The sequence below is a fragment of the Phascolarctos cinereus genome, unplaced genomic scaffold (assembly GCF_003287225.1).
Source record: "Phascolarctos cinereus isolate Bilbo 61053 unplaced genomic scaffold, phaCin_HiC Scaffold_2;HRSCAF=192, whole genome shotgun sequence".
Classification (NCBI taxonomy): Eukaryota; Metazoa; Chordata; class Mammalia; order Diprotodontia; family Phascolarctidae; genus Phascolarctos; species Phascolarctos cinereus.
In genome coordinates, this window is record NW_027555625.1 from 120,527,239 (window position 1) to 120,550,225 (window position 22,987).

General features: G+C 39.9%; 1 protein-coding gene across 1 annotated transcript in view; it reads right to left on the reverse strand.

Moving 5' to 3' along the window:
* ANTXR1 (ANTXR cell adhesion molecule 1) overlaps positions 1-22,987 on the reverse strand; it is a 324,308-nt gene that overhangs the window by 6,231 nt on the left and 295,090 nt on the right. The window lies entirely within an intron of this gene.

The window sequence follows — 22,987 nt, forward strand, 5'->3', positions numbered from 1 at the left end:
CTGAAATGACTGAACTACAGCAACGTTATGTTCCACCTCTTTTCTCCAGGTTAAACCTCTTCAGATCCTTCGACTTAACCTTGTATGGCCTGGTTTTGAGGTCCCTTGCCATCTGTTTTCCACCCTGTGGAAGCTTTCCAGCTTGTGTATGTCCTGTACGAAATGTGTTACCCAGAGCTGAATACAGCACCACGAATTTGTGTTTTGACCAATGTAAAGCATGGGTCATTGGGACTATTACCTTCCATTTGCTGAACACTATGCCTTTCTCATAAAGCTCAAGAGTATATACAAGGCATCCCAAAAGCCTTACTCCTGTTTTAATCTTAAAATGACACTATGACTTTTGGAGTATGCTGAATTAGCTTCTTTGGCTCACATGTGACTCTGATGACTCACATTGAACATGTAGGTCATGTCTTAATCCCCCTTTCCAACCTGAAACTCGGACCCTTCTGCTGGAACCACCTTTGGCTTTGAGAGGTGAGCTTTTACCTCATCTTGTCCAATACTAATCCTCAACCCTATTTCCTAGTCATGCAGAAATCATGGCATCATCTTCCCCTCTTCCCCCCACTTCCAGCTTCCATGTATGTATCACCTTTTCTGTTAAAATGTGAGGTCCTTGAGGGTAGAGGCTATCTTGCTTATATTGTCCATATGTATCTTCAGAGTTTGGCACAGTGCCTGGCACACAGCAAGCTCTCTCTCTGTCTCTGCCTCTCTTTCTATTTCCCTATCTTGGGGTCAGGAACCACATCTTATTAATAGGCACTTTCATTAAGTGAAAAAAAAAATTTTTTTTTTTTATCAGCAGTCGTCAGTACAGTTAACACATTGAAGAACTTCTCGAAAGAATATTTTTGCCTTCTGCCTCTGGTGGAGGCCTTGCTTGAACTTTTCTTCCTAAATTATTGGTGCCCAATCCTTGTTTTCCTAGACACTTCTTTGATAAAATTCTCCCCCAATGCCTCATCATTGTGTGTTGGTGCTCCTGAATTCTTAAGGAATATGCCAGTGAAGTTCAAGTTGGACAGGCTTTGAGCAGGGGCCCAGTGATGTATGTCTGCCATCAGAAGATGGCCCTAGCTAGCTAAAGTCAAAAAGACTCAACATCAGTGATGAGTATTTTTGGCCACCCATTGAGACAAAAAGGAGTGGCAATATGCATCTGGGGAGATAATAGTCAAACTGATGAAAAAAAAAGATACTTTAAGTATTGAAGTACAAAGTGAGTAATTATCTCAAGAAATATAGAGATTCCCACAGTCCCCTCTAATTTCTCAAAACATAATTATTCCTAATTAATTTTATTTACTTAAAAATACAGCTGGGACCCTTTTATAATGGAAATAAGATGCTCCTCCTCTAGGATGGAAAAAATGTTTTTGTCAGAGATTTTATCTTTGTAAGATTACAGATTTAGAGGCTAAATGGAATTTCATCTAATGCCATTGATTCCAACTCCACCTATTTTGTAGCTGAGGAAACTGAGGCACAAGGAGATCAGATGACTTGCCAAGGGTCACAATGAATAAGCTGTTTTATTACAAGGAAAAGAGGGAAAGGGGAAGGAAATTCGAGAGGTGGGATTTAAACCCAGCTTCCCTGACTCCAAGTCTAGAGTTCTTCTATAATTCAGGCAACATTATTTGACCGAGAATTTGGGGATATTGTACCATTAGCCTAGGGAATAGATTCAAAGGAGTAACTTTAGCAGCTGATGTTAAAATGACCTGGGGCTCTTGAATTTACAGTCTGCTCATAGCAACTCAGATGGCACAGTGGATAGAGTGCTGGGCCTGGAATCAAGAAGACTCATCTTCCTGAGTTCAAATCTGGCCTCAGACACTTAGTAGCTGTGTGACACTGAGCAAGTCTCAGTTTCTTTATTTGTAAAATGAGTCAGCGAAGGCAATGGCAAACCACTGAAGTATCTTTGCCAAAAAAGCCCTTCCATGTTCATTTGCAAAGTGAACTAATTATTAATCAGATTTCACCTGGACAAAATGTTCCCTGATATTGGGGTAGTATCATTATTATTAGTTTCCTCTTTTATAGTGGAGGGAACTGAGACTGAGGGAATAGTAAGTGCCAGAACCTAGACACCAATTCCCTGTCTCCACTTGATATGGGGTATTCCTTTTACTACACTTGCTGCCTCTCCTATGTGATAAGATGACAAAGACAATAATAATAACAGTTGGCAATCATAAAGCACCTTAAGGTTTCAAAACACTTTACAAATATTATCATATTTGATTCACACAACAACCCTGTGACATAGGAGTTAATATTATCCCCATTTTACATATGGGGAAACTGAGGCTGAGAGGTTAAGTGACTTGCCTAGGGTCACACAACTGAGTGAATATATGAGCCAGTGTCAGAGGCTCCTTTCAGTTCTGGATTCTATGAGCTTTGGTAGGAGAGAAGGACTGGATGGATGGAGGAGCCGTAACTAGTTGAGATGGCCACTAGGAAAAACGTTCCATGCATGTTTAATCGTTCTGCCTCCACACGACAGATGATACTATCTGGACCTGATCAGTCTGTCAATTATGACCCTTCATAAGCTGTGCCATGAAGAAGACACCCTATCTTTGGGTGCTGGGCATTCTCTTGGGCTATCCTCCATGCCTGGAATGATCTTCCTCTTCCATTCTGACTTCTGACCTCCCAGTTTTCCTTTGAGTCCCAACTAAAATCCTATCTTTTACTGAAAGCCTTCCCTAACCCCTTTCAATTCCAGTACCTTCCCTCTTCAGTTATTTCCTATTTATCCTGTTCATAGCTTGCTTTGTATAATTTGCATGTTATCTCTACCATTAGATTGTAAGCTCCTTAAGGGCAGGAACTAGTTTGGTTTTTTTTTTGCTTCCTTTTATATCTCAGTGCTTAACACAGTCCATGACACATAGTAGGGCCTTCATAAATATTGATTGATTGACCTTTAATGATCTCTTTAGCTATCTCGCATGACTCTCCTATGCAGACTTTCTGTGCTTGACTTGACTAGACCTCCACGATTATTGAGTCCAACCCATTTTTGACATATGAATCCTCTCTCCAACATTGCCAATAAGTGGTCATCTAGCTTCTGGGCAGTCAAATTATTCTTTAGATTGAGCTAAAATCTGCCTCTCTCTCCTTGTTCCACCCCCTGGGGCCAGGATAAATAATTTTAATCTCCCTCCCATGTTATTATAATCTTTTAACTATTGAAAGACAGTATATTCTCTATTAATTCTTCTCTTCTATATAAACGCCCTGGGCAAGTTACTTAACTCTGTTTTTTTCCTCTGTTTCCTCATCTGTCAAATGAGCTGGAGAAGGAAATGGCAAATCACTGTTATTTCCAAGAAGGTCCCAGATGGGGTCACAAGCTAGGACATGACTGACAACAAAAAATCCTTAGGTGACATAGATTTGAGGGTCTCAATGGAACACAATACTCCAGAAGTGTTGGGATTATCACCTCTATTATTTTGAATACTAGATTTCCATTCTTTCTTAACTTCCAGTCTTTCAAACCCTTAAGTGTCTTCATTCCATTTTGGGAAGCTATATTGTATCCTTCACTGTCATTGATTTTACAATTCACTAAAAATATTTTTCTTGTGAATAGCTGGCAAACTAGATTGCCACCATTCTGTTTGTAAGTATCACCGTGAACACCTTAATCTCTCTAGGCTTTTGTTTTCTCCCATGTGAGACAGTTTGGATTGGATAATTTTTAGATCTAAACTCATTAACTTTTGACCCATATCTCTCCTCTCTTTCATGATTCCATGTTCATTTGCAAAGTGATTAATTATCAACCAGATTTCACCTGGATAAAAATATTCTCTGGTTTTGAGGAAAAGGAAAGAAACACTTAGGAATCTGGGAACTAAAGTGAAAAAGCAAGGAGTGACTGAGGCTTGGGATGGGGGATGCATAATGGAGACTCTTTTGTTTTTTGGTTAGTGATTGGCTAAAGTTTTCCTTCTGGCACTCGACCAATCTTCCTTCCTTGAGAAGGCCATTTATATTAAATACCTCCATTTCCTTTCTTTTCAATCTCTTCTTAACTTTCTATAAGCTCCTGACCTCATCATTCAACTGAAATTACTCTCTTTAAAGTTATTAACATTCTTAATTGCCAAATCTAATGTCCTTTTCTCAACCCTTATCCTTTTTGAGTTTTTGCAGCCTTTGCTGTTATCACTCTCCTCTCCTTGACTCTTGACTCTCTAGGTTTTTGTGAAAGTGTTCTTCCTGATTATCTGACCATTCCTCATTATCCTTTCCTGGTTCTTCATCTAGGTCATGCATATTAACAGACAGTGTCCCAGTGGGCAGGATCTGGAGTCCTTTTCTCTTCTTCTACACCATTTCACTTGGTGATTCTGTCAGTTCCAATGAATTCAATTATGATCTCTCTACAAATGATTCTCAGATCTATTTGGCCAGCCCCATCATGTCTTCTTATCTCCAGTCTTGTGTCTCCAACAGTCTGTTGGACATCTTGAACTGGATACTTCACATACATCTTAAACTCAACATGTTTTATGAAGATCAACTGAATTCATTATTTTCCCCCCTCAACCTTCCCTCTTCTTAACTTCCCCCTTCCTGCTAAGAGCATCACCATCCTCCCAGTCACCCAGCCTTGCAACCTAGATGTCATCCTGAAATCTTCACTCTCAACCACCAAATCCAAGTCAAGTCTTGTTGATTGTCCCTTTGCTATATTCCTCTTGGATACTGCTTTATCTCGGACACTGCAACCACCCTGGAGCTGACCCTTATCACCTCCCATATAAACCATTACAATACTGCTGGTCAAGTCCACTCAAGTCCATCTATCATTAGGCTGTAAAATTAATCTGACTAAAACACAGGTCTGACCATGTCACCCTTGCCTAATCAATAAACTCCACGGGCTCCTTATTTCCTCCAGGATCAAACATAAAATCCTTTTGGCTTCTAAAGCTTTTCACTATCTGACCTATTCTTACCTTTCTAGTCTTTTTTTACACCTTACTCCTGTCCTCGTGCACTATGATCCAGTTACTCTGGTTTCTTGGCTATTCTTCCTACATGCCATTCCACCTTCTGATTCCAGGCATTTTCAATGTCTCCCATGCCTGGAATTCTCTCCCACCTCATCTCCATCTCCTGGTTTCCCTGGCTTCCTTCAGGTTCCAGCTTAAATCCCACCTTCTACAAGAAGCCTTTCCTAATTCTCAATGCTAGCATCTTCCATCTAAAATTGCTTCCAATTTGTTCTGTATATATCTTGTTTCACATTGTTGTTGGCATGTTGTCTCTTGCATTAGACTATGAGCTCCTTGTGAGAAGGGACCATCCTTTGCCTTTCTGTGTATCCCTAGTGCTTAGCACAGTGCCTGGAACATGGTAGGCACATAAATAAATGCTTATTGACTTGATTTGACTTGATTTTATCAGGGGCTGACCCTTGCCAGCAATTGGCAGCTCTAAGTATGTGTATTCATGAGATTGGGTAGGTGTGTGTGAGTCAAGGTAATAAAAAGAGCTTACAAATTTATATAGTGTTTTATAGTTTGCAAAAAGATTTGTAGACATTATCTCATTTGATCCTGTGAGGTAAGAAGTGTATTATTATCCCTGTTTTATAGAAGAACCGAAGTCTTAGGTCCAAAAGTCACTGAATCTCAGAGATGGAATGAACCTCAGATGTCACCTAGATTAACCCATACCTTCATAGAAGCCCAGGCTACCCCAGCCCTGTTAATACCAGCTGACCTGTCTATTCAGTTTGCACTGAAGGAAGACCTTCAATGAGGAAAAACTCACAACTCTCCGGGACAGGCAGTCCCTTCAATGGTGTTAAATATTTAAATATTAGTTTTAAATATTATTTCATGTATCAATATCTGGGATATTTTGGGTTTAAATTAACAAGTTCACAAAGACATATAAACACTTATGAATGAATTTGTTAATCGCATTTACTTGCTGTAAACATTTGCTTTAAGTTTTTATTTATTTATTTTTAAAGGCAATTGGGGTTAAGTGACTTGCCCAGGGTCACACAGCTAGTAAGTGTCAAATGTCTGAAGCCGGATTTGAACTCGTCTCCTCCTGACTCCAGGGCCAGTGCTCCATCCACGGCACCACCTAGCTGCCCCCCAGTTTTAAGTCTTTAACATGCACAGTGTACTTCTACCATGATCCACAGTTCATCCACCTTAATTCCTAAGTTCTTTAGCTCCCCTCTTACGAAGATGGAAAATCGAGAGTCAAAGTCATAAAGGTGCTAAAACAAGGCTGACTTTTCTTGGCCGGCTATTCCAGGTCTTCTAGTCTCTAAACCTGGTTGCTATGGGCATGTGTACAGAAACACAAGTGATTTGTCCAAGGTCACATGACTAATAAGAAGCAGATCTAGAATTTGAACCTGGGTTTCTGACTTCAAGCTGGTGGTAGTTTTTCACTCTATCGTCCTCAGCCAGATACTTATTGTAGGATTTAGAGGTGGGAGAACCCTCACAGAGTTCATGCCCCTCATTTTACAGGGAAGGAAATATATTAAGTAACTGGACCAAAGCCATTCAGGTAAGGAGTATTACAACTGGGATTTTAATTTAGATTTTGTGACTCTAAACCCAGGGCACTTTTTTCTCTAATACATTAGGAATCTTTGAGACTGCGTAAGTGTGTATGGAAATGGAACTTCATAACTGATAAATCCTTGAGAAGTAAAATTCCATATGTACTGGCATTTTACTAATTTGCCCTTTCTTAGTTCTCACATGCAAAAATGGAATAGTGCTGTTTGGAAGCAGCTAGGTGGCACCGTAGATAGAGTACCAAGCCTGGAGTCAGGATGATTCATCTTCCTGAATTCAAATCTATCCTCAGACACTTACTAGCTGTGTGACCCTGGGCAAGTCATTTAACCTTGTTTGCCTCCGTTTCCTCATCTGTCAAATGAGCTGGAGAAGGAAATGCAAACCACTCCAGTATCTTTGCCAAGACAAGCCTAAATGGGGTCACAAAGAGTTAGATATAATTACTGCTAATTAGATGAGATCATCTAGTTCAATTCCTACCTAAATATTCCCCATGTTATCTGTCCAGAGCATATAACAGCGTGACTAGAACAGAAATGGCCTGAAATCAAAGCTCTGTAATCCACCATGAGAAGTCAACAATAATCAGCATTTTTGAGGTTCAGTCATTGAGTCACTTCTGACTAGACTGTTCACATCTCATTTCATCTTGCCTCCAAGATATTTGGAGAGATTTTGTCAAATGCTTTGCCGAAATTGAGATGTATTGTGCTTATTGCGTTTCCCTCATTTGACAATTTGTGGTAGTAACTGTCAAAATGTAAATGAGGTTAGTTTGGCATCTTTTTTTTTAATATAGTTTGTATTCAATTTTTAAGCACAGACTTTTTTTTTATTCTTTTCTTTCAGTTCCAAATTTTCTACCCTCCCTACCCCTCTGCCATCCAATGAGAAGGCAAGAAACCAAAACTCATTACAAATCCATATCTGCCCAGTTTCCGCTCTTGAGCACCTCTGACTTCATCCACATTTCCTCAAAGATCATCGAGAGTCGTTGACAAATCAGGCTTAAAGCTCCCAAAGTTCTGAAGGACACAACCTGGCTGGGCCGGTTGACTTGAACTCACTGAGAACTGTGCAGTGGGGGCTTCCTGATTCCATGTCCAGCACTTTCTCCACTCTGCCTCTTAGCTGCTTGCAGTTAAATAAGTATCTTCACATTACATCTAGTCTTCCTTCAGGTCATCTTGCCACCTGCCTTGCTGGTTTTATTTCTTGCTCTTCCCCAACCTCACGAACCTTTTAATTTTTTGATTTGCGCACAAAAATCAAATCAATATGCCATTGCTTCTGGAAAGTTCATGCCAGTTGAATACATGATCAATCAACAGATCACCCCCATGATGCCCCATGACAAAACTGGCGCCTTGGACTATCTGTATTTTTCTTATCTATTAGAATGTAAATTCCTCAAGGTCAGGAACTGTCTTACTTCTGTATATATATTTCTAGTATTTAGCATAGTACCTGGCCAATAGTGCTTAATAAAATGATTAATGATTTTTCATTCATTCATTCATTCATTCATTCATTCATTCATTCATTCATTCATTCAGCATTGTATTCTCCCTAAGTCAAATGTAAGTAGGTCAGGAACTTTTTTTTTTTGACTTTGTATACTCAGCACATAACAACAAATAGTAGGCATTTACTAAATGGCATATACTAGTCCATAGCAACAATGGAATTTGCATTCATATTTTCTGATCCAAGTCCAGTGTTCTTACCACTACTCAAATATGTGAAATCTAATTTATAAACATAGGGAAATACCTCCCTGTAAGGTTGTTATCATCCTCTTTATGGCTTCAAAGATGAGTCCTGTAGAGTTGTTTGGAACACAGAGGCTAAATTACTTGCCCATGGTAAAGGAGCTAATAAGTATTTTAGGACCGTCAATAATTGAGCAAAAATTTGAGTCCAGGTCACATTTGATTCCAAAATCTAGTGATCTTTTCACTTTTCAATGACACTTTATTTGAGTCCAAGGCTCAGAACTGCTGTGGACTTAGCCCAAGGCCATCGGCTGTGGAAACAAAACTTTCAATTGTCATCCAGTACCTTCTCTTCAATACATCTAAATAAATCATTTCTTTGCTTCATTATAAAAAGAAGCCTTGGTTACAGTTTATTTGTGTGTGTGTGTGTGTGTGTATGTGTTAAAGACCTTCCCTTGGAGAGCTGAAGGTCATAATAATTACCACCTGTGAAAGATCCCTCTATTGAACACAACAGAGCTGGAATTCACTGTACAGTATTCCAGGCATTCCAACAGATGTGAAGTCAGAACCAAGGCTTAGGAGATTAATTTTCTTTTATAAAAAAAATAAAAGATTTGGTGTTTGGAAAATCTGCTGCTAGCTCTGGGAATATGATTTCTTGAGCTGCAGAACTAATTTCATAGCATGTTACAGCTGCAAAGAACCACCTTTAGTCCAATGCCTTCATTTTACAGATGAGGAAACTGAGGCCCAGAGGGAGAAAGAATTTGCTCAAGATCACACAGTGACTAAGTGGTAGAGCCAGCACTCAAGACTTTGGCATTCTAAGGCTTTGTACCTTCTGCTACACCACCCTTTCCACAACAGCGCTGATCTTTACTCCCAGGTCATTTTTTTCGACTTTGCCTCATTTTTATGGTTCTATGATTATTGAACCAGTTTTCCTTCTGTTATTCCACACTCTGTGGGTATGTGTGTGATCGTGAGTGTTGTGTGCATGCACACATACATGCCACCTACATTCGATCACATTTCTGGCTCAGATCTCCCTCTAATGGCCTTTTCTGGGACCTTATGGTGGCATGGAAAGGCCCCTGGATTCTTAGAGCCTTTGTCAGCATTCCAATCCCAGGCAGGCCCTACCATGCCAAAAAATCTTTGAGCACAGTCCAGGCTATGTGTCTATGGACTATGTGTCGTGTGAGCGCCAGCTAAGTTCAACTCAGAGAAGCTCCTCATCAGAGGCTGTAAAACTAAGAGATGATATTTTTTTTTTTGGTGGGGGCTATGGGAAGGAGGAGATACAGCTATCCATGAAGATCATCTCCTAAGGGGGTAGAGGAGTTGTGGTCTCTGCATCGAGGAAACCACAGATCTTGGGAGCTTTGAGGCAAGTGTAACAGCGATGTCTACATTCAGGGAAAGGTCTTGGTCCTTCTTCAAAGAGGGAGACAGCCGGCAATTTTCTCCAGCTTAAGTGCCTTTTCCATCCAGTCTTCCAGTAGCCCCGAGGCACTCAGAGCTCTCTCCCTTCTCTGAATGCATACCACTGTGGCTTATAATCATTCAACCCTTATTCAAATACTGTCTAATTGTTTTTTTTTCTAGTAACACTTAATACTTCTATTTAACTCTTCATATATTTACATTTTTTTGTCACCAGCTGGACTGTCAGCTCCTTACAGGAAGGGTCTAGAATTATTATAATGCCCTTTACCGTACCTGGTATGGTGCCTTGAATGCAGCAGATGCTCAGCTCCAGGCATTTTCTCTGGCTTTTCCCAATACCTGGAGAGCTCTCTCTCCTCATCTCTGCCTACTGACTTCTCTAGCCCCAAACTAAAATTTCTTCTTTTACTGGAAGCCTTCTCCAACCCCTCTTAATTCTAGTGCCTCCCCCCTGTTAATTATTTCCTAGTTATCCTATATATAGCTTGCTTTGTATATATTTATTTGCATATTTTCTACCCCATTAGATGGTAAGCTCCTTGAGGGCAGGGACTGTCTTTTGCCCTCCTTTTTATTTTTTTATCCTCAGTGCTTAGCACAGCACTTGGCACATAGCATGTCCTTAACAAATGTTTATTGATTGCTTGGTTTTGTTTTCTCATCTGTAAAACTGAAACACTATGATTTGCACCTCTCATGGTTGTTAGAGGCAGTGAGGTGGTGCAGTGGATAGAGGGCTGGGGTTAGGGAACTGGGAAGACTTGAGTTCAAATCTGGTTTTAGACACTTACTAGCTGTATGGCCCTGAGCAATCACTTAACCTCTGCCTCTATTTCCTCATCTTTAAAATGGATATAATATTAACACCTACCTCACAAGACTGTTAATGAGGATTAAATGAGATAACAGCATTTACAAAGCAATTACCACAGTGGCTGGCACATAGCAGGCACTTAACAAATGCTTGTTGCCTTTCTTTACCTTCCTCCTCCCTTCCCTTATTGGGAAGAAAGTACTTTGTAAACCTTGAAATAGAAGTTATTTAATACTTCCAGGACCTGTGATTTCCTTAGTGTGTGTACTCCCTCCTGTAATGCAGACAGAAATACCTCTGTGCCTTCAGAGATGGTTTACATGAGTTGCTGTGGCTGGAAAAAATATCCATCACCCTGCTGAAAACCCAACTGGATAAGCTCTCTCTGCCTTTAGACTGGCCCTGGGATGAAAGCCCATTCATTGCCCATTGTCCAATCCTTTCCATCCTGGTCAGACCCACCTAAGCCTGTGCTTCACTGACCTCATCTCTGAGAGCTCAGGGTCACCTCCATGCCATGATGAGGCAATGGAAGTAGTTTCATGTGAAGGGTCTTTATTATATGAAGAAATACAGAAATGCCAGAGGATGTAAATGGTTCACACACATACATGTAAGCAATACCTACAGTATGGTGGAAAGTTGTTCTAGAATCTCAGAGTTAGAGAATACCTCTGAGTCACCTACCCCAGCCATCAGGCGGAGAGGTGGAATCCTCTCAATGGTCAAGTCTTGTTGATTCTACCATTACAGAAAATCTTTCTCATGAATCCCTTTCTCTCCCCTGACATGGCCACCAGCCTAGCTCAAGCCCTCATTATATTCTACATAGACTATTGCAATAGTCTCAATCATTTTCCTTGCCTCCAATCTCCCCCCTTTCTAATACAGCCTTTACTCCAGTGGTAAAACTCAAACAGAAAGTAGAGCTAAACCTATATGAAGATCCCCAGGGGCCGCATATTGACTTAGAAAACCACATATTAACATGATCTAGGTGGTGCAGTGGATAGAGTCAGGGCCTGGAGTCAGACCTCAGACACTGACTAGCTGTGTGACCTTGGGCAAAGTCACTTAACCCTGTTTGCCTTAGTTTCCTCATCTGTAAAATAAACTGGAGAACAAAATGGCAAACCACTCTAGTATCTTTACTAAGAAAACTCCAAATGGAGTCATGGAAAAGTCGACACAACTGATATGACTGAACAACAATGGTCTATTGTATTTTTATTTATTTTGTTAAGTATTTCCCCATTCCATTTTAATCTGGTTCTCTTTGCAGATTTTTTGACACCTCTACTCTACATAGCTCCCAAACTGATCCGAAAGCAAAGGTCTGTTCAAATTATTTTCATGTCCAAGAAGCTCAACTGGTACCTTTCGTGTTCAGTATAAAACACAAACTCTTCTGTTTTCCACTCAAAGTCCTTTGCAATCTGGCTGTAGCCTAGTTTTTGGAATTTATTTACATTACTTTCCTTCAGTCATGCTATAGCCAGATTAGTCAGCCTACTATTCCTCTTCTATGACATTACATGTCCCATGTTTGTTCACCTCTGATGGAAAGGCACTCCGTCCTTACACTTATCTCTCAGGATTCCTGCTTCCTTCAAAGCTCAGGCCAAGCATCCCCTTCTACGAATGTCTCTTCCATTCTTCCCAGTGACTTATGTTCAACAGATGCCTCCCTAGAAATTATTTCATATTTAAATAAAGCTTTTATTAAGCTTACTCTGTGCCCAGGTTGTGTAAAGGATGATACAAATACAAGGTCTCTGTCCCAAAAGAATTTACATTCTAGCAAGGGAAGACAACAGACACATAAAGGAAAGCTGGTGTCTGGGAAGTGAGTTGGAGGCTTTGATTAGAAAAACAAGAAAAGGCAAAAGGCGCCATATTGGAAACCAAGGTAGCCCCAGGTGGGGAGTCCAGGAATGGGGAAGAGGGGAGAATGACAGTTCAAGAGTAGGGCCTGAATGTTTTGGAGTTGATGTCTGTTTTATTTTTACTTTTCTGTGTAATATTGTTTTCCCCCAATGGAATGCAAGCTCCTTGAGGGCAAAGGCTATTTCATTTTCATCTTTGCACCTCCAGTGCTTAGTATAGTTTCTGACAGATAGAAGGTGCCAATAAATGCTTGCTGAATGAATGAGTGAATGAATGAATGAGTGGACAAGTGGTCATCCAGCCTGTACTTGATACGACATCTTTATTCAATTTCATAAAAAATTAATTGATTGACTACTATGTGCAGTGTATTGTGTCAGGCACTGGTGATTTAGAGACAAAAATGGAATAGTCTTGCCCTCAAGGAGTTTACAGCCTCTTGGGCCTTTGTTAATGTTATTGTCATTTGCTAATGCATTTACAGATCTTTTAGAGAAGAGATGCTGGACAATATAAATAACAGTTAATTACTACACATAACTGATAAGTTAATATATGGGATGCCTTTAGGTCTCTGAGAGAAAGTTAAAATTAAGTTTTCACAAAGATGGGGCATTTGAGACAGACCTAGAAGGGGAGACAGTAAATAAGCATTTTTTGCTTATTTGCTAATTTGTTTGGGTCTACCTTGTTAAATATTAGGGGTTTTACTAGTTATTCTGTAGGTTTATTTGTTTTTGACAGTTATGTTTGCAATTAAAAAATTAAGTTAGAAATTGAAACAAGAGAAGCCAACACAAACATTGGGACATTTGGACCAAATAATTAGTCTAAAGATCAGTTTACAGGACATCATTCTTTTTCTGCTAGCCAGAATAGAGGAGAAGAGCCAAATGTTTTCAGCTGTAACATATGCCAACAAATTTGAAGCAGTGTTTTGGTAATAGGTTGCTAAGAATCCTGGAAGCTCCCAAATATTAGATTGTTTTCTGCAAACCAGCTCTATGGCCATGTGGATCTTTTGATTCACAATCCTGACCTCCTTTTACCTCAGCTTCTTAGTTTATAAAGGAGAATCAGTTCTGTGGATTTATACTCAAAACTCAGGGTGTTTGAAGAAATTCATGAAAGTACTCTGGGATCCTTGAGGTCCCATGAAGTTCAAACTTAGGCAAAAGGGTAAGAGGGAACAACATTATCCACATTAGTCATTATGGTGTTCCTTCTAGGGTGTATGGTGTGGGGGCAGGGCCAATGTAGGCTCAGAAAATAGCTGGAGGGAAAAGGCAAATGGACAAGTCTAAATAATTTTTAGAAGGATAGATGATGAGGGCAGGGTAGAAAAAAATAATGAACCGGATATGAAGATGGAAAGTTGGAGTTACTTCCCACCCACCTTAACTTTTAGGACTAGGATAGGAACTAACTTTCCTGATTGCAATATAGCAGCTCCTCTCTGAGGCTCTTAACTAACCAATTCTGGGATTTGGTTTTAATCTCTACTCTAAGACTCTTGAGGGCTGGACTTTCATATCTAATAATTTCTTATAGCATTCATGGTCTGTACAGAAAAAACCTCCTAGTACCTGATCATATACAATCTTGAATTGTTCTCTAGCTATTTCCTGTGTGTATAAATTGATTCAACAATTTCCTCCGGGAAGCTCTCCCAGATCCCCCAGCTGAAAGCTGATCTCTCTTTTCTCAAACTTTCTAAGAGTACTTTGTCTGGATCTCTTTGTTGCCCTCATCGACCCCTAACTGGTATCCTCATGCTCCCAGTAGAGTGAATTTAAGATCCTTGAGGAAAGAGAACATGTCATATTTTATGCAAAAGTAAACTATAAATGGTGCCATTGGCTAGCACAGTGCCTTGAAAATAGCGGATGCTTAGTGAATGTTTGTTGAATAGCCAAGTACAGGCTCTCACTGTTCTATGATTGTGTCCTGACTTTAAATTTTATCCCAGCCATACTGGTAGCTTACCATGTTATTTTCCTTCTCTTTATAGAATTCACAGTATTTAACACAATATTAGTCAAGAGGTGATCAATTATGCTTTGTTGGATCATTGAGTGATTAAACCCTAAATGTCACTGATGTAGAGGAAGACTCCCCAGGAGGTCAAACTGTCCCTTACAGGTCTGGGTTGTAGAAAAATGAATTTTCTATCCACGAAGAGGCTTCATTATGACTTCCTCCATCTCCATTCTCAAATATGTTGCTTAGACTTAAACTTTGTGCTTTTTGGAATTTGAAAAGAGAATCTATATATCACAGGAAAATAATAATAACCAATGGATGTAGTGGGTGCTTTCAGGCATAGTCTCATATCCTCATTGACCAGGAGGACCCAGACTTTGTTCTAGCGTGGATAATGCCCCCTGGTGTAAAAGCCTTCATTGTTCACTTATGAGGGCTTTGTCCTTGGACTGATGATGATGACAATTGACATTTTCATAGCAGTTTACAGATGCAAAGCACTTTACTCAGTTTGTTCTCATAAACACTAGCTTTGAGTTAGGTAATATAGGTATTATAAATAATTTTACAGGTGAGGAAACAAAGCTTGAAAAGCTTACTCTTCTTATGAAAGAGATGAAGAGATTTGGACTAGATAATAATACAACCAGATGGATTCAGAGGTGCTTGAATGGCTGGACTCATAGAGCAGTAGATAAGAATTCCCTGTCAACTTGACTGAAGGTCTGAATTGGAGTGCCCCAGGGATCTCTACTTGGCCCTGTGTTGTTTAATATTTTTATCAGTGACTTCAATAAAGACATGGTTGACCTACAAATCAAATTTGCAGATGATAGATAAATAGGAGAATAGTTAACACAATGGATGACAGAATCAGAATCAAAAAGACACTGATGGGCTAGAGAATTGGGATAAATTAATTTAGATGAGATTCAATAGAGATTGATGTAAAATCATATTACTTGATTTCATAAAGTAACTTCTCAAGTACAAGATGGGGGAATCATGGTTAGATAGCCATTTTTTTTCCCCGAAAAAGATCTAAGGGTTCTAGTGGATTTTGAGCTTAGTATGAACCAACAATGTGATATTGTAGCCAGAAAATGAATGTAATACTGGGCTTCATGACAAGAACTGTAACTTCCACGAATACTGAGGTGACAATCTTTATATACTCTATATTTTTTTTTTTGGTTTGGGGACAATGGGGTTAAGTGACTTGCCCAGGGTCACACAGCTAGTAAGTGTTGTTATGTGTCTGAGGCCGGATTTGAACTCAGGTCCTCCTGAATCCAGGGCTGGTGCTCTATCTACTGTGCCACCAAGCTGCCCTATATACGCTATCTTGACCAGACCACATTTGTCAGAGGAATAATGTTTTTGAAATTGTAGCTGTTATGGAACATGTTCTTATATCTTCTGGGCTGAATTCTTTCTTTCTCTCTATATATCTATGTGTTTTTCTTTCTTTCTACATATATTATATTTATGTGTTTTATTATATATAAAAAATATACACACACACAAACACACATATATAAATATATTTATGATTTGCTATTGGGTTTGTTTAGTTTTTTGCTGTATAATATTCTCCAGTTGATCACTGGAAAAATTATTACTTTTGTATTAATAAACTTGAATACTCTATCTTTTCTTCTTCTGTTATTGTGGTAAAGACTAAACTAGCCTGTTAGGTCTGAGTCTGGGTTTGTGGCATGACAGGGGAAGATGTGAAAATAATTGTGGGCTGATTGCATCCAAGAAATTTGCCAGTGATGAGCTCATGTGTTCTGTATATTATGAAACATTTGTTTGGGTATTAAACATGCTCAGTGGAGAGAGAGGCCATCCTCAGATGATTAACAAATTATCCGTGTCTCCTATGACTTGAACAAAACTTTTTCCTATAAAAGGTTCATCTAAGGAAAAGAGATGTGGGGGGGGGAAAGTGCTGTATTAATCAGATAAGAAACATTAGATAAATACTAAACTGCTTTGAACAGTACCTGTGGTAGTTGGCTTATTGCTGTCATAGCATGCCTCATCTGGGCCCCTGACTTGTGAACAGCTTGAGTTTCTGCAAGATTTTTGGTAGGTTGGCTGTTTTGAATTGGAAATGCCATTTTCCGTAGAAACAATGTTATTCACAGTAGTTGGGCTCTTGGCCCAGCTCCCAACAGCAATATGGTGTGGGGGAGAGAATGCTGAACACGTAAGCAAAAGACTCAGTTCATCTCCTGGCTTCAATTTCTGTAGTTTGGGTAAAAGACTGTGGGAACTGTAGAATATCAGAATCTGAGTTGGAGGGGATCTCAGAAATTATCTAATTCAGCTTCTACCTCAGCTGGAAATCCTCATCTCATTATCCCCCAACCAATAATCATAAAGCCTCTCTTTGAATACCTTTAGTGACAGAAAATTCATTTCAGGTAGCTAGGTGGTACAGTGGATGGAATGCTGAGCCTGTGATCAGTAAGATCTGAGTTTAAATCTAGCCTCAGACACTTTCTAGCCAGATGACCCCGAGAAAGTCACTTCAGTCTCTCTCTGCCTCAGTTTCTTAAACTGTAAAATGGGGATAATAATAGGACCTCCCTTGCAAGGTTTTTGTGAGGATTAAATGAGATAATTTTAATAAAATGCATAACACAGCGCCTCACTCATAGTAGGCACTAAATAAAATTTGCCTCCTTTCTTCCTCCCAAAGCAAAGACATTCTATTTTTGAACCACTTTAATTGTTGGTCTCTTTTTTTCTTTCATTGAGCTATTCTCCCTCTTCACAACTTCATCCTACTCCTGAGTTCTGCCTTCTGGGGTCAAGCACAGTAAATCAAATCCCTCTATTATTTGATAGCTGTTCAACCCTTGCAGACACTGATTGTATTCCTCCTACATCTTCTCTTTTCTAGTTCTTTCCAACAGACTTTTGTCTTTGTATCTTGAGCACCTTAGCATAGTAATTTAATACTTGTAATAATTATGTTTATAATAATTTATAATACACATAATGAATAATAATCAATAATTTAATAAATGCCTGTTAGTTCATTGGTTGATTATATGGCATGCTGTCCAGGTCCTTCATCATGCTGTCACTGGATGTGCTCTAGCTTATCTATGTCCTTCCTAACAGTCCACCTAGAACTGGACACAACATTGCAGATGTGCTCTTTTTTTTTTGTCAGGCAATTGGGGTTAAGTGACTTGCCCAGGGTTGCACAGCCAGTAAGTGTCCACCTAGCTGCCCCTCACAGATGTGGTCTTACCAGCACATACGTGATCATTGCTTCCACCCTTCTGAACACAGAGACTGATATCACAGTAGCCTTTTGGCTACCGTATCACACTTGAGACTACAAGCCTGAAGTCTCCTAGAAATCTGTGAGTTTTTTCTTTTTAAACTGTATTCCTTTATCTTGTGAGGCAATATGGTTTAGTGACAAGAGCAATGGCTTTGAAGTCAGAGGACCTGACTTCTACTTCATATTTTACTGCTGACGTTTAATCCCTGTGTGAACCTGGCGAATCATGCAATCTCCCCAGGCTTCAGTTACCATCTTTACAAAATCAAAGGATTGGACTAGGTGGTCTTAGAGGAACTTTCTGGTTCTAGTTTTATGGTCCTTCTCCCATCCTATGCTTGTTTAGTTGGTCTTTTGGAATTTAATCTCATATTTATTCCTATTAAATTTAATCTTAGATTCAGTTAAATGCTTTAGTCTGTTTAACTCTCTCTCTTTTCCTCCTTTCTCCCTCTTTCTTATATTTTTCTCCTCCCTTTCTCTTCTCTGTTTTCTCCCTCTCCCACTCTCCTTCCCTCTCTACCTCTTTTTCCCCACCATTGCTCTATCTTCCCCCTTTTCTTCCTCTTCATCCCTTTTCTCCCTTTTCATTCCCCCTTTTCTCCTTTCCTCCCTTCTCTCTCTTCTGTGTCTTTCTGCTTTCTTCTTCTTCTGCATTTAGCCTGTTTAACATAAAACCGAGAAGAGAGGGAAAAAAAGGGGGGAAGGGAGGAAAGGAGAGAAAAAGGGAAAGAGAGAGGGAGGGAGAGGAGAGAAGGAGGATAAAGAGAAGGAGGAGGGGAAGAAGAAGATTCAGTCAAATGCTTATTTTTTTCGCTACCAATATGCTGCTGACATTGGTGAATCATAGAACATTACTGTCACAGAATTAAAAATTAGTGTCATAAAGATGCTAATGAAGAGCTATATGGTGAATGTGAGTAGGCTGCAGTATGACAAATAAGGAACTATTGTAAAGAACTGGAATAAAGGATTTCATTGAAGAAATGCATGATTTAAAAGGTGGACTGGTCACACAAAGAAGGTGAGAGATGGACAAGCTCATGTGCTCCACTAGTGTTCTCCCTATGTCAAAAGAAAGTGAATGAGGCCCACAGCACATGAGGTGAGGAACTTATGGGAGGGTATGGACCAGGGATAAGCAAACGTGGATGCTAGCAATGTGCATTGTTAGAAGGTATATCTACTTTAGTAAGAGATACAATTGAGCATCTGAGTAGTGAATAACTTCTATGTACTTCACACATATAAATGCTCAATAAATATTTGTTAATCTCAACCTCCAAGTTCATTAAATTATTGGGCTTTGGAACTTTTGTGCTTATATAAAAGAGAAAGTGGAGCTATAAAGGAGTTGCTAGGTGATACAGTGGATAGAGCATTGGGCCTGTGTTCAGGAAGACCTGAGTTCAAACTCAGCCTCAGACCCTTAATACCTGTGTGACCCTGGGCAAGTTACTTAACCTCAGTTTCTTCGTCTGTAAAATGGGGATAATAATAGCATCTACCATTCAGGGTTGTGAGGATCAAACGAGATAATGTTTATAAAGCACTTAGCAAAATGATGGCATATAGTAAATGCTACATAAATGGTAGCTATTAATGTTATTATTATTAATTCTGGTACTTCAGTAAATTCACTTTTGGGGGTGGATCATGTTTTAGAGAACTCAACCCACATTCATTCTGAGGCTGATTATCCTTCTCCGCAGACTGAATGTAGTACAGAAAAGAACATCCTCAACCATGAAACTGCCAATCCTTGTCCCTGGAGTCCAGAGGGACCTAACGTGCCTCCTTTAATGAGAGTCCCTCTGGAGCCAAGATGGCGGAGTAAGAAGTAAGTTGCTCTCTCCGTCCCTTATTAACCTCTGAAAGCCCAGAAAATATTGTCCCAGGAAAAACCCTGGAATAGCTGAACCAGCAGAAAGATGGGTGCAGCAGTTCAGTAGCCCAGGAAGCTTGAGGGATTAACAAGAAAGGCTCCTTTTGCCCTGGGGAAGGGTGAGCAATACAGAATGGGAGGTGTCCCTGCAAGCCAGTGGAAAGCCCCACCTCAGCACACCAGGGGGAGATCCCAAGTGGTGGAGCAAGCAAACACCAACAACTGGACCCCCAGTGCCTCAGTACGGGCAGGGGAACTAGTGGAAACCGGCTCAGAAAATCATCACATGCCCTGGCATTCTATGGCAACCAAGTCTCCCAGTGCTGCTCAGCAAAACTCTGGGAAGCACTCCAAAGGGGACAGCCACAGGTGGAGAGACATCCCGCAGCAGTGAAACATCCATCTGAAAGGAGCCAAAGAGAGCAAAAGGAAAGGCCCAGGTGAGCAGGAAACCTCCAGGGGCCACACTACCTAATCCTACCCCTGATTCCAGCCCAACACCAAGGAAGCTGCCAGAACCCTACAGCCTCCAACTGCCAGCATCGGAGGCCCCAGCACACAAAGCCAGTGACAAGGCCCCGGGCTCCCAACACAAGAAGCTTGGGTCAGTGCCCCCTGCTCCCCAGCAAGAGAGCTCAATCTTTTTAAAAGCCAGGAAATAAGCAAACACCGTGAACAAAAAAAAAAATGTACTATAGATTCTTATTATGGCAATATTGAAGATCAAGGCAGAAATTCTAAAGATGACAACATTGTCAACAAACCCACATCTGGAAGCTCAAAAGGGAATATGAACTGGTCTGAAGCCCAAAAAGCTTTCTTGGAAGAGTTAATGAGAGTCCCTCTGCCTATGGAGGTATTTTGTCCTACCAGAAACAGCCTCACCCCAGTTACCAAAGCACTTTAAGTCCAGAAAGCCACCTTGCTGGGGGCTGATTCTGGTCAGAAGACTGTTTATTGTTCACCTACTTGCCCCTGGAACCCCAGGAACTGTGCTGTCCCTCTACCTGAAACCACACCCAGTCTGAATAACTAACATCTTTACTGGAGATCTCATCCTTAACTGCTTGTTATCCCAAGACTAAAGTGAGAGGAGTTAAGGGCTCCCTCCCCTGGTTGAAGATCATGGTAGGAAGGCTGAACCCTCTTTCCCCCTTGATATTGGGACCCTGGATCAAAGGCCCAGTCACTGATCTAAAAATGAATCAGAAATAAGAGAGAACCTGAATTAAGGAAGAGATTCAGTGTCAAGATAGGAAATCTAGAACATTTAGTAGGCTGCAGGGTACACTAGAGATCACTAGATGAGATGAGGTTCTATGTTGGGTTTTGTAATTAACTAGCTGTGTTACTTGGAGTTGGGCAAGTCACATTCTTGGGTTTTAGTCTCCACACCTGTAGACTGAGAGAATTAGACTAGGCCATTCTAGACATGTTCTATTGAGACCTATTCTAAGATCTATTCCAGTTCTAAAATTCTCTGCATGATTATAAAATGATTTCTGTGAAAATGTGTTTCCATGAACTGACTTCTGACTCAAGATAACAGGAATATACTTCTCCACTTTATTGGTGTCCATTCTACAGACTTTGGCAGTGGGGGCTCTCACAAATTATTCATTCTCTGCATTTGAGCACCAAGAAATTGTTAATAATAGCTCACAGACCTGTTGATAAATTATTTGCAAGGACCAGATTTGGAAAGTCCATCACCAACTTGGCAACAAAGTTATGAATTTTATGATCACAGCAGCTCAGACAGTCTACTAAGAGGGGTTGAGATTTGTGCTGGTGAAAGGAAATGCACACGAATGGAACAACAAGTCCTTTAGTGTCAAAGTATAATTAATTTGAATGTATATGTGTAAAAGCTACTTAAGGTTTACAAAGCACTTTCTTAATAGGAGCTCTGAGAAGATGAGGAAACTTTTAAGGTAATAATGAGGAGGATAGGATTTAGAGAGTTTTTAAAAATTACTAATGGGGCAGACATAAGAATATTTGTATGCATCAGGAAAAGAACCACTAGATAGAGCTACATGAAAGATTTGAGAGAAAAGTGGAGGCAATCTGCTGCAGAAAGACCAGAGGAGATATGCTACCAGTGCAAAAGTTTGCTGTCTATCTGTTGGGAATATTGGGTGGAAGCTCTATGAGTGATTTATAGAAGACACAGACAAAAGCACAGAAGATAACCAAGCATGAAAAGCCTCCAGTGTGCAGTGTTGGGAGGACTACCCTCATCAATGAGATCACAGATGTGTGAAGGACCTCCATTTGGTCCTTTTCTTTCCTCACCACCCCAAACCCAAGTTTCATGAGAATACTGTTCTTGCACTGATTCTGTGTTTGCTATAATGTGATTCTGGCAGTTTAGGATTATCATTGTATAATATTGCTCTACATTATTTCATTTATGTTAAGTCATTTGCCTTAAAAAATGTGGACACTGAATTGCTTGTCATTGTTTAGCCAAGAGTATTACCTAGTTTGTACTTCAAGATAGAAAATTATGACATTACTTATGCATTTTAGAGTCTGGGTCCCAGATCTAATTCCACCCAGAAGGCTGTTTTACAGGTAAAGTTGGGTGGCTTTGTTGTTATTGTTGCTGTGTTCTTGTTTTTGTTTTGGATCATGGATCTGTTTGAGAGAAAACTTTGTGTAAGGGGAGCTACATTGGATTTGGAGTCAGAAAAACTGGGCTCAAATCTCAGCTCCACTACTTAATACATATATGACCACAGCCAAGTCATTACCTTTCTTTGTCCCAGTTTTTTCATCTGTAAAATAAGGGAATTAGAGATGATCTTTAAAGGCCCTTCCTAGCTTTAAATCTATAATTTTCTGGTTTACCCTTGGAAAAGACGACCAATCCCAGAGAATGTTTAGCTTGTACTTCAGCATTTTTTCCTCAGTGGCTTAGAATTCCAAAGAAGGCGAGGAATAAAGAGAGCATTATTTGTCTTTAAGACATCTACATTGTTGTCAAATAATTTGTACCCTAACATATCTATTTTCTATCTTCTGTAGAGATAGTTCCCTACAACACACATTATTCCCTCAGAATATTCCCTGATACTCCTTGCCATACACAGATTACATGCACCTGACATAATATATATACCTGACAGGTACAAAAGCACAGAATATTATAGCTAAAAGTGACCACAGAGATTGCCTAGGTGTATTCCTTCTATTTGATATCCATTCCTTTTCCCCTTATTTTTGATGGCCTCATTGTTGCACCTACTACTTAGTCCAGGGTTCTCATCAAAATATCTAATTTGGGTCTACCTTCCTGTGTCCTAAAACTTCTTGATTCCCTTTTCCTCCCAC